This window comes from Lathyrus oleraceus, chromosome 3 (genome assembly GCF_024323335.1).
Source record: "Lathyrus oleraceus cultivar Zhongwan6 chromosome 3, CAAS_Psat_ZW6_1.0, whole genome shotgun sequence".
Classification (NCBI taxonomy): domain Eukaryota; kingdom Viridiplantae; phylum Streptophyta; class Magnoliopsida; order Fabales; family Fabaceae; genus Lathyrus; species Lathyrus oleraceus.
The window spans coordinates 78,126,688-78,144,919 of record NC_066581.1 but is presented as its reverse complement, the minus strand read 5'-3'; positions in this window follow the sequence as shown (position 1 = coordinate 78,144,919).

Here is an 18,232-nt window from a genome sequence, read left to right as displayed (position 1 = left end):
AATTTGATCAATTGGTGAGATAGCTTGTTGGAGAAGTTACTCAAGATACCCAGTCAAACTAGGGTTTCCAAGGCAAATCACCTCCAAACTCTTGAAGCAAACTTGATCAATATAACATGTAGAGATCATTGGGACTCATATATAATACTCATAACCATTATTGTATCAATTTAATGGTTGTGCTCTTTGTCATGAGGGTCTCAAACCCTAGACGTGATCAATGAATTCAATGAGATCATGCCCTACCTACAAAAGAGTTAGGCAAATACAAATACATATTTTTGGTATTTTGGTTAGTGAAATAATATAATAAAAGTATGATATAATCACAAAATGCTTGGTGATCTCTCCCCAAACAAACTCAATGAAGGAGGGGTAAGGAGGATACCAAGGTATGATCCCAATGCTAATGCTTATGATGAAATTGCATGAGGGATCTTAGGGTCAAAATTGGGGTCTTACAGCTGCCCCTATTTAAGGACATTCTAACTGAGGAGGAGAAGGTTAAAATCTTCATGTCGACTCAGCAGAATGGGCTTAAATATTAAATAACAACATATAGAAACAAATTTGGTCCCTAAGAGACCTCATGATGGATATGATGTGAATGTAAAAGTTAATGCTCTGTGGGGAAATATTGCCACAAAGGAAAAAGAAATCAGAGAGACCAAAAACCTGCAGGAGTATACTGCATTCCATAAGGAAAACTCGCTGGGGAGATAGAGACTCTAGGGGATAACAAGGAGGTTATGCGTAGGCCAGGCTACGACTTAAAACTGTTGGGAGACTAGAGGGATTCCATATAAAATGGAAAGACTCGGTCGGGGAAATAAGCATCACCTGCAGGGAATACGAATAAGTCAGGATAAAACTGAAGTACTCGACTCATACAGGGGAAAGCGATTTTACAAAGGAAAAACGCACTCAACTCAACTAGGGAGAAATAAAAATTCCAACACAGGAGGAGCAAAAATCTATTATCTACTACCTGCTACTGGGTAAGGAGATAATAAAGATCTAAGAGAGAGAGACCATCTGTCATCGGTTAGGATGAATATATCAAGGATGACTCGCTGGGAACCGCCAAGAGGAAGTATTCACTGTCGGTTACTGGGTAAGAATAACCTTGTTGGGGAAAACTGCAGAAAGTAGGATTTACAACTACCAGTTACTGGGCAGAAGACCAAAGGGTGAGAGTATCCGTCATCGGTTAAGATGAACATATCAAGGATAAACTCGACAGGGAAGAAAATCCGTCACCAGTTAAGATGAACATATCAAGGATAGACTTTCCTAGGGATATTAAGGAGGATACCCGTCATCGGTTAGGATGAACATATCAAGGATATGCCAATAAAGGAGGAATTACATATGTCACCGGTTGATGAACATATCAAGGATTAACTCTGCGAGGGGACAAAGATAGGATTTACAACTACCGGTTACTGGGTAGAAGACCAATTAAAGAGAAAATCCTTCACTGGTTAAGATGAACATATCAGGGATAGACTCTGAAAGGGGAGAAAATATAGGGATTACATCTATCAGTTACTGGATAGAATACCAACAAAGAGAAGAAAACCCGTCATCGATTAAAATGAACATATCAAGGATTAACTCTTTGAGGAACAAAAATAGGGATTACAACTACCTTTTTACTGGGTAGAGTACCAAGGATGAGAATATCCGTCACTAGTTAAAGTGAACATATCAAGGATAGACTCTTGTGGGGAATAGATCCATTGGGGAATCTACTGAGGAGAAGACGAGTACTTTTGCCGGGTATTGGGCGAAAAGTAACACACTGCAAGCTAAGAAGAATATTACCAGTTACTGGGTAATAGACTCTTAGGGGACCAAAATATCTATCTAGGTAAGAGCTAGAAAGAAAACGGTCAATCAAGACTCCACCCAATGAGGACATAACTCAAGGGGAGTAATTCCATCCAAAAAATTTGCTAGAGAGGAAACAAAAATAACAATCATCCACGAGGAAATAAACTCAGTGGGGAAACGGAGAAAGGTTAAAGTCTTTCTGCTTAAGGGGCTGACACTCTATAATTGGAGGAGGACAAACACCAGATTTGGTATGGGGATAAAGTACCGCCATAACAGAGAATCAAATAATGAAGATGCAGGATATGCAAATTATGAAATTATATGAATGAATATGTATATGTATATATGATGATTATGCTGACAAAACGATCACAAAGGATACAAAGGTGTCGTAAAGAATTTAAACCACCGGTACAATCCTCGGTAAATCCACAAAATATAGAGACAAACTGCTGGAGAACAGAGAGATCAACATCTCACGGGCTCAACCCTGGATGAGGAAAGAAGAGATCTGCTAAGAATGGAACAACATCAACTCTGTGGGGAAGTTTAGGTCAACACCATAAAATGGGAGACAACCCTATAGAGGAAATATCAACAAATGCTGCTCAAAAACCAGGAGGAAACTCTGACTGGGAGCAAAGATACAATGATTGGTGGGGACACCAAAGCGATCTACTGGGGAAATATCAAACATCTTTGATGAAGAGCCACCTACTGAGGAAACACGAACTCCGTTGGGGAAGGCCGAAACTCTGATGGGGATGGAGAAAGAAACTCCATTAGGGTGTACAAACATCCTGGCGACTTCACTGGGGAAAACAATATGCCATAGAGCATTTGAATCAATCAACTCAGTTGGGGAAGAAGAAAGGAGCTCCATCGGGGATCAAACACTCCACCGGGGAACTGAATCCGTTAGCTGAGGAATAACAACAATCCATTAGGGAAATGAATCAACACTAAATGTCTAGGGATACCCAAAGAGTTACTGCTTGGGGAACCTCCGATGCTTCACACTCAAAAACTTGCTTTTCACTGAAATGTTGTTGATATTACTATTACTTGCTTTGGAAAAGTTCTTGCTTTTATATTTTAAAGAAAACTTGATTTCGATTTAAAATTTTAATTTTAAAATGATCATAATAAAATTTAAAACTATTGCCTAAAATAAATAAGAGTAGAAACAATTGGATAAAAGCTCAACTTTATTTAATAGGATGGTAGCCTGTAAATGACAAGACTCCATAGATTTTACAGAGTTGAAAATGGTAATTTACATGGAAAATGTTACATTGAATACAAATGATCCTTAATACTTCTACCCAATCTTGATATCCACTACGTTCTTGACCGCTGCTGGAGATGAACCGTTGTCAACCCTTGTGCTCAAACAAGCCTTCAAAACACTGAAGATCAGTAGAATGCAGTTACTTGCCATAATCCTTAATTTTTGCATAAGTTGCCCCATGGTGGGTACTCAACTTATCGGGAAATTCTTTCTATTTTTATGTCTCTAATTTTTGCCTGGACCGCCCTTTCGGGTTTTCAATCCACCGAGACGCTCATTTTTGCCTAAGTCGCCCTTTCGGGTTTTCAACTTAGCGGGCTGTTCTTTTCTTTCTTTAGGTGCAGTATTTCTTGACTGCATCTGCGTTCACAAGACGAGTGAACTCTTCACCATCCATAGTTGTAAGAATCAATGCACCACCTGAAAAGGCTCAATTAACAACATATGGGCCTTCATAATTAGGAGTCCATTTTCCTCTGGAATCTGGCTTGAACGATAAAATCTTCTTGAGAACAAGGTCACCTTCTCTGAACACCCGAGGTTTGACCTTCTTATCAAAAGCTTTCTTCATCCTTTGCTGGTACAACTGGCCATGACACATGGCAGTTAATCTCTTCTCTTCTATCAAATTCAGCTGATCAAACTTGGTCTTACACCATTCAGCTTCAGTCAACTTGGCTTCCATGAGCACATGCAATGAAGGAATTTCAACCTCTACGGGGAGTACTGCTTCCATACCATACACAAGAGAGAAAGGGGTTACCCCTATTGAAGTGAGGACGGATGTACGATACCCATGTAAAGCAAATGGGAGCATCTCATGCCAATCCTTATACATGAAAACCATCTTCTGGATAATCTTCTTGATGTTGTTATTTACAGCTTCAACAACCTCATTTATCTTGGGTCTTGTAAGTCCCTAATTTTGACCCTAAGATCCCTCATGGCATCATATCATTGCTCATTGCATTGCTTCAAGGATCATAGCATGTATGGCTCCTTACCCTAGGGTTGAGACTTGTGTGAGTTGGTTTGAGACCACCAAGCATGCTTGAATTGTATATTATTGCTTTTCTCATTTTTTTTACTAACCAAAAGCACAAAAATATGTCACTAACTTGTTTTGTTTTGAAGCTCAAGCAATCATGAGATCCCTTGCTCCTAGGAGGCCCCTATGCTCAATGAAGTGGCTAGATGAAGATGAAAGCAAGCATGAAAATGGTTCACAAAGCTCTCAATCATAATATATGTCTCCCAAGTATCTCGATTTTTCATTTTGATCAAGATAAACCAAAGGGCTTGAGGATTGTTTCCCAAGGAAACCCTAATTCAACTATGCATTGACTATGCCTTGCCCATGAAGCAACCCCAACCTATGATAAAATTCAATAAAGGTAAGTTCTTTAATTATTTATTTTATGCATATATGATCCTATTTGAGTGTCCTCAATCATTCATTCATCAAGATTGGAAGGTTGGACTTGAGAAGTTGACCAGTCAAGTCATCTAACTAATCTGAAATCCACTGAGACCTAACTTTTGATGTGTTTGTTAAATTAAGATGACCCCAAGAGAAAAAATGTTCTTAAGAACCATATCAACAACTTTAATGTTCATAAAAAATCCATTTGAAACTTGGAAGGTCATCATTCATTTCAAAACATTATAGGTCATTTTGACTAAAACCCTAATTTTAGGTCAACTACCCAAGGACCTAACTCCTTCATTTTTTATTATTTTGAGGTGAGACCAATTGCATTGGAAATGTTAATATGTCTACTTAAAATTTTATGTTGGACAAAATTTCATAATCCTAAAAGAAACACATGTGATAATACAAAACATTATAGGTCACTTTGGACCAAAACCATTGAATGTTGAAAAAGTCCAACTTCAAGTGCCCATAACTTTCTCATAAAAAATCCAAATGATTCAAAATTTAAGTCCAAATTTATAATATTGAAAATATCTACAACTTTTATGTTGGAGATTTTTCCATTTGAGGCTTGCATCATCGAAACAGAAGGGCTTGAAGTTAGTCACTTTTGACAAAATTTTCAAAGACATATTTTGTACATCAAACTTCATGACCAATTTTCATAATTTTCCAAACTCCAAATGGATTTTTTCCCAACATAGCTTTTGTTCCTTATGTCAAGGCCTTTCCAACCATTACTCACATGCCTATGTTTGGATTTTCCATGAGTGACTTTCGAAGAGGGGAACATTTGTGATCAATTATGCATTTCACTTGGAATCTTCATGCACAAGCAAACACAAGGCAAATTACACATCCAAATCAACTTATTGTGCTATCAGCTTTCAAATCCATCAGCTTTTGAGCCTCACATGCGCCTGTACAAGCCCATGCATGGAGGAACCAAAGCTTCATGCACACGAGTTTCTCCTCACTTGGCATCAGCTCCAGCTATAAATACCATGCCTGCTTCATTCAACTTTCAACCTTAAGGCTACCTGAAGCTCTGCAGAATTGGAAACCCAACCATAACAAAGGAATTCTCATTTTTAATTTCACATTTCAAGTTTGAATTTCAACAAAATTAGTTGATCTTCAATACTTATTCCTTAGCCTTGTATTCATTTTACACCTCAAGATCAATTTGGAAGCAAGAGATTGATTGGATCGTGCTGTTGAGAGCTGCACTTCAAAGGTTTATCATCTAACTTTTTTGATCTGAATCTCACCATGTAATGTGATTTGCTTGTGTTCAAATGGTTTTCTGAAGTCCTCGTGTGAGAGGCAAGCCAATGATGGCTTTGATTTTGTGAATTGAAGCATTTCAGTTTATGCACCTGGAAATTCAAGCTCAGATTTTTTATTCCATAGAGATCTTGAGACAAATCCAAGGTTGCAGGGGTGATGTACATCACCCCAGCTTCATTGTGGTATAAGGATCGTGCATTCTTGTTGAGGTTTGAAAACCTCCAACTGGTGGCCGGAATCAGTTGGCTCACCGGAGAAGACGATGGTTTCCACCACCGTCCCCACGTGGATACCTCCATGGCCATTGTTGAAAAGTATATTTCCGGCAAATATTTTTATATCGTATCCACAGAGATTGGTTGTTATTACCGCCTTTCTATAATTCCAATTGTTATAAGTTTGAAATGTAACCAAGTTGTTTTGATTGAATAGTTATCTTTTGAGTAAAATGACACTAAGACAATGAAAATAGTTTTAATCAAATATAAAAGGCTTGGCAAGATTGGAGTTCACTATCCAAATTTCTTATGTTTCCTTAATGACAACTATATGGACTTAAAATTATTGATGATATTCAAGTATCCTCTCAATAACATTTATTTCTAAATGAGATTGTGATAATCACTATATTAATCGTTAAACGATTTCTCTACCTAACTATTAATATAGCAATCTTTAATGTTTGATACAAAAGAAGAATAGTGTATAAATCTATTTCTACAACTTATTCACTACTTGAAAGCATATTTTAAGTCAAGACTTGAATAATCTTTCTCAACAATAACTCAAATCTGAATATTCAAAATAGGGCAAAAATATCAATCATTACATCAATAATCTTTTGTCACATACAAGAGTCAATAGGAATACATAAACAATAAGGAATAACTACTACCTCCAATCTTGACAAAGTGGGGTTTAGCTCCTCATCATCATATTTGACAGCAAAATGGAATACAATAATAACCTCTGTTTTTCTTCTCCAACTTGTGAATGATAATCTTTCCTTTTCTCCCATTGTGTGTTTAAAGAATTCATCCTTTCCTTAAATGTCTCATTTTGGTCTAAAACTGAAAAGTACTCTAAAAATGATCTAAAACTATCACATTTAAGTTGGGTTCAAAACATAACCATTGGCCCAAACCAAATAACAAGCTTGCTGTCTTCGCAAGGTTCCCGGCGCCAACAAGGGTCGCGGCGCGAACTGAAGGAAGTTCTGCTTCCTTGCCTTGCAAGCTTCCTTTAAACCATTTCTTCCAAGCTTTGTTCTTCAAATGCTTCCAAAAATGCCATTCAAACTCCTTCCAATTTATGCTCATGCAATCCAATGCTCCCCTGTTCATAATTTCTACAAAACTAACAACTAAGTGAAATATCTACTCAAAACATAATCAAATTAAACTTAATTGCATATTTACTAAATTGTGAGAATAAAAGTGTATAATTCAATAAGAAAATCGTAAAAGGGACCAATAAAAATATATGAAAAGTAGTGATAATTGGTCCCTAACAACTCTCCCCAACTTATCATTTTGTTTGTCCCTAAACAAAAGTTTTCACCAAAACAACCAAAGTAATGAAACAATAGATTGAAACAAGGATTAACCAAAGACATTCAAATGGTTCAAAAGTGTACGGAACTTTCTAAATCCACCTACCTCAATGCTAGACAAAACATGAATAAGAACAATGGTTGGGTGCAAATGACATACCAAGGAATTTAAAGCAATACATGTCAAAAATGAATCAAACTTACACACACATCATAGTAATGATGAATAAACATGAGGGTTTTCTTTCACTCATCCAAACAATTAAATCAACAACAACTCAAATCACGCGGTCATCAAAGTAAACACTAAATCATGTGAAAAATGAGAATCAAGAGGTCTTTCAAAGGTTGTGATCCGCCGTCGCACGCGGATCAAAATGAGTAATAATATATAGTAAACGGAAAGCGACACCTCGAGTATCGTATCGCAAGGACTCTTGACAAATTAACCAAGTATGAAAACAAAATATGGGGGTTTCAATTCGATTTAGAATAAGTGATTATGAAAAGTAATTAAGAAAATGATTATAAAATAAGCTGACACAAACCAACCTACTGCATCATCTTCCGACTTATCATTGATTCTTATAAAATTCCAAATCCCTAACGGGGCTGCTCCTATTCGATTACAATTACCATTAACAAGCGTAAAGGAAATTATGCGAGTAATATTCCCAAATTCCGAATTAAGCAAACGGATTAAAAACTATTGCGAATTAAGCAGACGCAACTTGATCGTTCGTGATAAAATAAAAGCTATGTTAACACGAAATTGATTCGGGATCATCATTTATCAATCGAATTTAAGGATTCTATCCTATAACAACAATTAGATTAAGCAAATAATTGGAATTATAAGAAGAATTCAAAGGAAACAAATTGGAATTAATAAAAACCTCAAAGCAGATTCTGAATTACAGCAGGTTGATTCAAAAGTGATCAGTTCTCCATAGTCATCTTGCTAGCTCTCAAAAAATCGTACCTCAACAGAAAAACGTAACCCTGTTTTTGGCTACCTAACCTAGGTAAAAACACCCAAACCCGTTTCACAACCCAAACAAAATATAAAAATAATGCAGCAGCTTCAACGAAATTTCTGGCCCTTCTACAGTCTGATTCAGCTCTCAACTTCTGAACAAAAGTTGTAGATTTTTTTCTTAGCTTTCAATCAACTAGTAGCATGTCTCAATCCGATACTCCTAGCTCAAGATATGATTTTTCTCGCGAAAACTGCTAATGCTGAAAATTAAATACGAAAATTAAATAAATGCAAAAATAACATAAATTATGAAAACACATTAAAACATAAAAATAATCAAAGCAAACCGAAGAAATGATTAAGCACAAACATGGAGAACGTGCATCCAAAATGCACTGATCAAATTCCCCCACACTTGAACTTTTGCACTCCGAGCAAAATGAAAAACAAAACAAAACACAGACACATCAATAGTTACTCATTCTAGGCTACAAGTCATCTTCGATTAAGTTTGCATCGCTAGGTACTAATCTTGTACACTAAGGATATCGTAGGAACACTAATCCACAATTGTGCAGTCATAAACCTCCTGAATACACAAATCAACTCGAATCATGTTATTATGTTAAAGCCTAACTTACTCATCCTTCTTTTTGCTATTTTTCATTCAGGCGCAATCACATTAAGCCCGTTATCTCCACACACCCATAGAAAGGCGACCGGTTAGTGACTCTGATCCTTTTTGCATGGGGTTCTGGTACTTAAGTGGCATAACCCTTTGCTTACTCAATTGTAGTTGCGGGGGATCGGACCATAATCCGCCCTACCAAGTTCAGCACCAGAAACCGCTGAACCAACTGATAACGAGTCTTATTTTCAAATTTTTTTGAAGGTTCTACATCCGTTGGGTTAAGTGACCGGGTGAGGGTCACCAAACTTAGAAGGTGCATTCCCTTTTCTTTCTCTTTTTTTTTCTTTTCGGAACACTCACTTATATTCATCGGCTTCCCTGCGTAGAGTGTGTGTGAGATGGTGCTGACTGCTGAAATAAACTACTCAAGAGCTGTCAGAGGATGAGAATGTAAGGCTAAAACATAATAAAAATTCAACTCAATTTCCATATGCAGGAGACTTACGGTGTTAAGACGATACCGATCTTGTGAATTTTTCCCAAGTCTCCGCAAACTAATCTCAAATTAGTCAGTCTATAGCCTAAAACTTTCAAGAAGATGCATCTTTTTATTTTTTTAAGAAAGAAAACAAAAACCAAAACAGAGAAAAACTGAAAACAAAACAAAGAAAACAAAACAAATAAATGGTTCTCTCCCCCACACTTAAAACATACATTGTCCTCAAGGAAAGAACACACCCGAGAAGTCAAGGCGGATAAGTGATTGCATAAGCAGCCTTTCCCAAAGAAAGTTCTTCTACAGTCTCTTCTTCCAGAGTCGGGTTCTCATGTAGTAGCTTTGGGTAGTGTCCATTGACCTTGAAATTTTGATTAGTGCATTCGCCTTGTATTCCAGGATCAAAGAAGAATCTTTGATAAGTAAAAGTGTTGAATGGGCGCGTGAAAGTGATCTCCTTTTTCACAACATCAAGAATCAAAGGATTACGGGGCTTCCTCACTACTTTTATTTCATCTTTAAGTGAGATTCTATGCATACATATGGATGGGCTAAGATCACGAGTGTCAGCCCAGGTCCATCCAATTCCCTTCTTATGTTTCTGCTTAAGTTGAAGCTTTGATGAATAATATGAATCTTTGGGAAGTGGTTTAGGCTTTACAGAATATGGTTGTTCAATGGATGGTATGTTTGGGGCAGCCGGGATGTCAAGAGCATCAACTGCAAAAACAGGTTTATTGGTAACAACTTCACCTGTAGGAAATGTATCAGCCTGCAGGGCAACATCAATCTCAGTACAGACAACACAAACGTTAGTGTCAGTACAATTAGAACATGAATAAATATCATCAAAACCAGAGAGAGATGGAAAATCAAGCACAAATAGTTCAGAACTAGTGTCATTAACAACTTCAGAAACCAACTCTATTTGAAAAACAAAATGCTCTTCCTCGTCAATCTTCTTATTTTTTTGTACTCCTTGTGGGAAAGGGATTGGTGATACATACTTTTTTTCAACCTCAACAACAATAGAGGGTTCAAGTTTATTTTCAAGTGTTACACTAACAATGTTTTTATTTTTTTCTGGGGCTGGTTCTGCAACTTTTTCGGATCTCAAGGAAATTTCACTTACATTAGCATTAGAATCCTTTGGATTGACAACTGTTTGGGCTGGAAGCTGGTTCGACCCTTTGGCTTGCATGTTATTTATTTGAGTAGCAAGTTGTCCCATTTGCGTTTGTAAAGTCTGAATACTAGAATCTATTTGTTATTGAAATTGGAGACTATTTAAAAACATTTGCTTGACAAGTTCCTCTAGTGAAGGTTCAGAAGGTGAATAAGTGGTTACTTGTGGAGAGTTATATGGTGGTGGTGGTGGAATGGGTAGCATCAATTGTTTCACTAAAGAGGTAAGTTCATCAATTCTGGTTTCTAGAGCCTTGTTGGAAGAAGAAACCTGAATCTCATTCACACATTTTGCTTGGACCACAAAATTATCCCTTGTTATGAACGGTTGGGAGTTAAGTGACATGTTCTCAATCAAAGATTTGGCAGTAACAGGATACTTAATACATAAAGCATTATAATTAACATCAAGGACAACAAGATCTCTGAGAGTTCTTTGGTCATCCATGTTAAACTCAATAGAAAAAATCAACAAACAATGAGAAAACACAACTAATTCAGCAATGCAGCAACAAATAGGAAAATACCGACAATGTACCTATTAAGTAAAAACAATTGAAATACGAAAAAAACGATTAAAATAAAATTAAAAAAATACATAAATACGAAAATTAATCTAATAACGTCAATTAAGAATTTTGAGAATTTTTTCAGAATTTTCTAAAACTACCAAAACAAAAAATAAATCATAAAAAATAGAAAAATAGGGAATTTAGATTTTTTAGGGTGTCATCCACTATTTATTCTATAAATAGAGACTTTTGCTTACTGATTTTTTCCTAATGAATTGACAAAAAATCGAAATAATCTGAGACAATTTGTTTAAAAACAGATTCTTTTATCCTAAACCGCAAAAAGACCAAGACACAAGAAGTTTAGAGAAAAAATGCTAAAACACAATACCTAAAATTATAATAATGGTTAAGATCTACAAGAGTTCCCGGCAACGGCGCCAATTTGATCCGCTGTCGCACGCGAATCAAAACGAGTAATAATATATAGTAAACGGAAAACGACACCTTGATTATCGTATCGCAAGGACTCTTGACAAATTAACCAAGTATGAAAACAAAATATGGGGGTTTCAATTCGATTTAGAATAAGTGATTATGAAAAGTAATTAAGAAAATGATTATAAAATAAGCTGACACAAACCAACCTACTGCATCATCTTCCGACTTATCATTGATTCTTATAAAATTCCAAATCCCTAACGGGGCTGCTCCTATTCGATTACAATTACCATTAACAAGCGTAAAGGAAATTATGCGAGTAATATTCCCAAATTCCGAATTAAGCAAACGGATTAAAAACTATTGCGAATTAAGCAGACGCAACTTGATCGTTCGTGATAAAATAAAAGCTATGTTAACACGAAATTGATTTGGGATCATCATTCATCAATCGAATTTAAGGATTATATCCTATAGCAACAATTAAATTAAGCAAATAATTGGAATTATAAGAAGAATTCAAAGGAAACAAATTGGAATTAATAAAAACCTCAAAGCGGATTCTGAATTACAGCAGGTTGATTCAAAAGTGATTAGTTCTCCATAGTCATCTTGCTAGCTCTCAAAAAATCGTACCTCAACAGAAAAACGTAACCCTGTTTTTGGCTGCCTAACCTAGGTAAAAACACCCAAACCCGTTTCACAACTCAACCGGGTCAAATGTACGATCCGGATCCAATACAACTAACCCAAACAAAATATAAAAATAATGCAGCAGCTTCAACGAAATTTCTGGCCCTACTACAGTCTGATTCCGCTCTCGACTTCTGAACAAAAGTTGTATATCTTTTTCTTAGCTTTCCATCGACTGGTAGCACGTCTCAATCCGATACTCCTAGCTCAAGATATGATTTTTCTCGCGAAAGCTGCTAATGCTGAAAATTAAATACGAAAATTAAATAAGTGTAAAAATAACATAAATTATGAAAACACATTAAAACATAAAAATAATCAAAGCAAACCGAAGAAATGCTTAAGTACAAACATGGAAGAATGTGCATCCAAAATTCACTGATCAGGTTGTAATGTGGCTTGGGTTACACGAAAGGATATGATTAAGAGAATTCAAACAAAAATGCTTATCCTAAGGGAGCATTCCCATAAATTCAAACTCAACAACAATTTCCGTTTTTTGATCCCAATCTTTCTTCTTTTCTTATTTTTCAACATCCACACAACCATGAGCTCTCTTTTTGTTTTTTCTTTCTTTTCTTTTTCTTTGCTCCATAATTTTAAAGGTGATTTATTTTTCTTGTTTCTTTTCACACTTTCACCTTTTCTAAAACATCACTTTTCCAAGTTTTTAATCAACTCTTCTAATTTACTCTCCCCAACTTTAGATTTCAAGACCAAATTTAATCAATAATGTTCCCTACTTAGACATAGGCAAAAGACAAAATTTGCAAACAAACTTGGTTGAAGGTTCAATTGAAACGAAAGAAATTAGGATTCATTTATTCGCAAAATTTTCAATGGAATTTGCACTTATCAATCAAATGAATCCTAAAACAAGCTCAAAGGGGTTAAACTACGGATCACTCCTTATAAGGTTAGTTGATTCAAAAATTTTTGGCCAAGTGGTTTTCTCAATAACAAACAATGCCTCTATCATTTTCACAATTTTCACAAAAATAGAATAATGCATGATTTAGCATGATAAGAATGAATTGAAATAATATTCGGTCTCCCGCATTTAGTGCACAATGGAAAGCTACCTCACAATTGGTTAAGTTCTACTTTGATTCAAAATTGACATGTATCTCAAAGAATTTATGATATGAAATTTGCAACACACCATCAAACCATTCAAGTTAAGTCTAGAAAGCGATAAAGTGTACCTTGAAATGCCGACACCAATTCTTATCATCACCACTCGAAGTGTCCTACGCTTTCTTCCCTGCAAGCATTACTTGGTTCCTTCAAGCTTAACTTAAGAATAAGAAAAATTAAACAAACAAATGGGGCATACCAAAGTTCATTGCAACACACAATTAAATCTCACAAAAAGATCCATGCAATTAACAAAACTGAAATTCTAGCAACAGACTATCTATGTCACACTGGATGTTATGACATCCAATTCTGCGCAGACAGGAATGATGCAGAAAGTAAATGTAAAGGGCAGTAAATAACACAAAGAATTGTTTACCCAGTTTGGTGACAAACACACCTACGTCTGGGGGCTACCAAGCCAAAGAGGAAATCTACTATAAGAGGTATTAATTCAGGACTTAAACCAACTGTTTAATCCTATCACTTAAGACCTATCCAATGCAATTTCAATCTAAACTAAGACCTGAGTTCCTACTCACTCCCCCTCAATCACAGCAGTGATTACAACCTTTAATAAGTTTAAAGTCAGTGGTGAAGTTATACTTCAAACAACTCTTGATTGTGCTTAAAAGCTTTAATTAAGAAACACAACACTCACGCTTAAAAGCTTAGAGTGACACAATAATTACAACTCAATGAACACCCTAGTCCAATGCAATCATCTAGGTGATAATTGCTTGGCTCACAAGTAAAATCTAATACAAGACACAGTAAAAATTACAGCAAGGAAATACAATGATGTATTTAATTCTTCACACTCCGAACCCCTGAGTTGCCGAAAGTAGGATTGCCATCCTTTTATAATGCAGCACTTGGGCCTTGTACTTGAATTTCCTAAAATTAAGCTCAAGCAAGTTAACCTAATTTCCACACATTAGGGTGCTAAAAAATAGGCTATATGCTAGGTCTCTTAATTTTAACACAGTTGTTAGTTTCCTGGATTTTAACACAACTGTTAGATTCCTGAAAAATAGCCTGAGATAAATACTGAAGTATAACAGAAAAACTAACTAGCCTACACTTTAGCCTATGCTGTCAGGAATGTATGTCATAACATTCATATTGACATCCAGACAATAGGCTATATGCTAGGTCTCTTAATTCTAGCTCAGCGGTTAGTTTCCTGAAAAACAGCCTGAAATAAATACTGAACTATACCAGAAAAACTAACTGGCCTATAATTCAGTATCTGCTGTCAGGGATAAATGTCATAACATTCAGTTTGACATTCAGTAAATCCTGTATTAGCTAATCCTGCAGCATACTACTCAAGCATGTCATGACATCAGTCAAGACATCAGAGTACAGTAAGTGTTTTAACACAAAATGCAGCCAATAAAAAACATCTACAAACTCCCCATTTGACAAATTTTTGGCTAAAACAGCTTGGCATCACAACAGAGTTCACAGCAGCAGAAAGCACACATCCAAGCAGAGAATCAAATTAGCTAATACACTCAGCACACATAGAAGTTAAACTTCAAACAGCAGCAGCACAAGTAGATAACAAACAGCAACATAACCTCTTATTTAGAGGACCTTCAACTTCAAAGAAATCTGTTGTCCTGGGGTACAGGTGTTACTCCCCCTTTTTGTCAAAAATGTTGCCAAAGCAATTATCAGACACACAATATTGATTTTACTTCACAGTTTCAATCAAGAAGACATACTCTTGATCTTGCTTTACAGCGTTGATCAAGACGCCACCCACTTGATATTGCTTCACAACTTTTATCAAGTAGACACACACTCTTGCTTCACAGCAGGTACAACCATATCAGATGCCATGACTTTGTGTATGACATCTTGAAACACTCCTGCATGAACATGTTCTTTAACTCCAGCAGGTACATAGGGTATCTCACATAACATCTTGTGAACACACTTGTTGCAAGTGAAATAACTATTGTCTGTTGACCAATCAGAGCACACTTTCAATTGTTTAATAATTTGAAATATTAAACAATACATTCCTAACATCCTTAGTTGCTATAATTCCTCAGAAAGACATATTCCCAACTTGCCCCTTAAATTTTCAAACTGAGTAGCATCCAAAGCCTTTGTAAATATATCAGCAAGTTGTAGCTCAGTTGACACATGTTCCAAGGTAATCAATTTGTCTTCTACCAGATCTCTTATGAAGTGATGTCTAATGTCAATATGTTTGGTCCTGCTGTGTTGGATAGGATTCTTTGAAATATTGATGGCACTGAGATTGTCACAGAACAATGTCATGACATTCTGAGAGACATTGTACTCAGTCAGCATCTGATTCATCCATACCAGTTGGGAACAACTGCTTCCAGCTGCTATGTACTCAGCTTCTGTAGTGGATAATGATACACAGTTCTGTTTCTTGCTGAACCACGATATGAGATTGTTTCCCAAGAAGAAACATCCTCCTGATGTGCTTTTTCTGTCATCAGCATTCCCAGCCCAATCAGCATCACAATACCCAGATAAGATAGGCTCAGATCCATGAGAGTATAGCATACCATTGTCACAAGTCCCATTAATATACTTGAGAATCCTCTTGACTTGATTTAAGTTACTCACTTTGGGCTCTGCTTGGTATCTAGCACACACACCAACTGCATAGGCAATATCAGGTCTACTAGCAGTGAGATATAGTAGGCTACCTATCATGCTTCTATACAAGCATTGATCAACACTAGAACCTCCTTCATCTTTAGTTAACTTTAAATGAGTGGGTGCATGAGTTCTTTTGTGACTGGCATTATCCATACCAAACTTCTTAACTATGTTCTTGGCATATTTGCTTTGGGAGAGAAACATAGAATCTTCCATCTGGTTAATTTGCAGTCAAAGAAAATAAGTCAATTCCCCAACCAAACTCATTTCAAATTCAGATTGCATATGGTTAACAAAATGTTTCACCATTTTATCTGACATTCTACCAAACACAATATCATCCACATATATTTGGGCAATCATGATTTTGCCATCTTCATCCTTCACAAACAAAGTCTTATCTATCCCTCCTTTTCTGTAACCATTAGTAGTCAGAAATTCAATCATCCTCTCATACCAAGCTCTAGGAGCTTGCTTCAACCCATACAGAGCTTTCCTTAACTTGTACACATGTTTTGGTAGATTAGGATCAGTGAACCCTTTAGGTTGTTCCACATAGACTTCTTCATTCAAGTAGCCATTTAGAAAGGCACTCTTCACATCCATTTGGAACAATTTGAACTTCAGAATGCAGGCAACACCTAACAGCAACCTTATTGACTCAAGTCTTGCAACAGGTGCAAAAGTCTCATCAAAATTAACCCCTTCAACTTGAGTATACCCTTGTGCCACTAGTCTTGCTTTATTCCTAGTGATTACTCCTTTCTCATCAGACTTGTTCTTGTAAATCCACTTGGTGCCAATGATGTTAGTCCCTTCAGGTCTTGGAACTAACTCCCATACTTCATTCCTTTTAAACTGCTCCAGTTCATCTTTCATAGCATTGATCCAATATTCATCAGTCAGAGCTTCTTTCACATTTTTAGGCTCAACCTTGGATACAAAGCAGGAATTTAAGCTATTCTCCCGTGATCTGGTAATCACACCACTATTGGGATCTCCTATGGTAAGATCCTTAGGGTGGTCTTTCTGAATCCTGATAGAAGGCACCTTGTTGGATGCTTCTAGCTCAAGTCCAGGAGGAGTATCTTGCACATCTTCAGTCTTGACTGGTATTTCTGTTGAAGTCTCAAGGAATGTTCCAACATCCTCTATGACATTGGATTCTTCATCTTTATCATCAACAATAACATTTATGGATTCCATCAGGACATTAGTTCTGGAGTTGAAAACTCTGTATGCTCTGCTGTTAGTAGAGTATCCCAGGAATATACCCTCATCACTTTTGGGGTCCATTTTTCTTCTCTGTTCACGATCTGTAAGAATGTAACATTTGCTTCCAAAGATATGAAAGTACTTCACAGTAGGTTTTCTGCCTTTCCAGATTTCATACAGAGTGGAAGAGGTTCCCTTTCTCAAGGTAACTCTGTTGTGAACATAGCAGGCTGTATTCATAGCTTCAGCCCAAAAGTGCATAGGAAGCTTCTTTGCATGAATCATAGCTCTAGCAGACTCTTGAATAATTTTGTTCTTCCTTTCAACTACTCCATTTTGCTGAGGAGTAATAGGTGAGGAAAACTCATGACTTATTCCTTCAGATGAGCAGAAATCCTCAAACTTGGAATTTTTAAACTCCCTTCAATGGTCACTTCTTATTCGGATAACACTACTATCCTTTTCTCTTTGGAGTCATATGCATAGATCTTTGAAGACATCAAATGCATCTGATTTTTCTCTGATGAAGCTTATCCATGTGTATCTGGAATGGTCATCAACAACCACATAAGCATATCTCTTCCCACCAAGACTTTCAACCTGCACAGGTCCCATTAAGTCCATGTGCAAAAGTTCCAGAGTTTTGGATGTTGTAGGATGTCCAAGCTTAGGATGTGACATCTTGGTTTTCTTGCCAACCTGACATTCTCCACAGACTTTTCCTTCATCAATAAGCAGCTTTGGGATTCCTCTAACTGCTTCCTTGGATATGATCTTCTTCATTCCTCTTAAATGAAGATGTCCAAGTCTTCTTTGCCACAACTTCACTTCCTGTTCTTCCTTGGCTAAGGAGCACATTGAGGAGTAGTTTGAGACTTTAG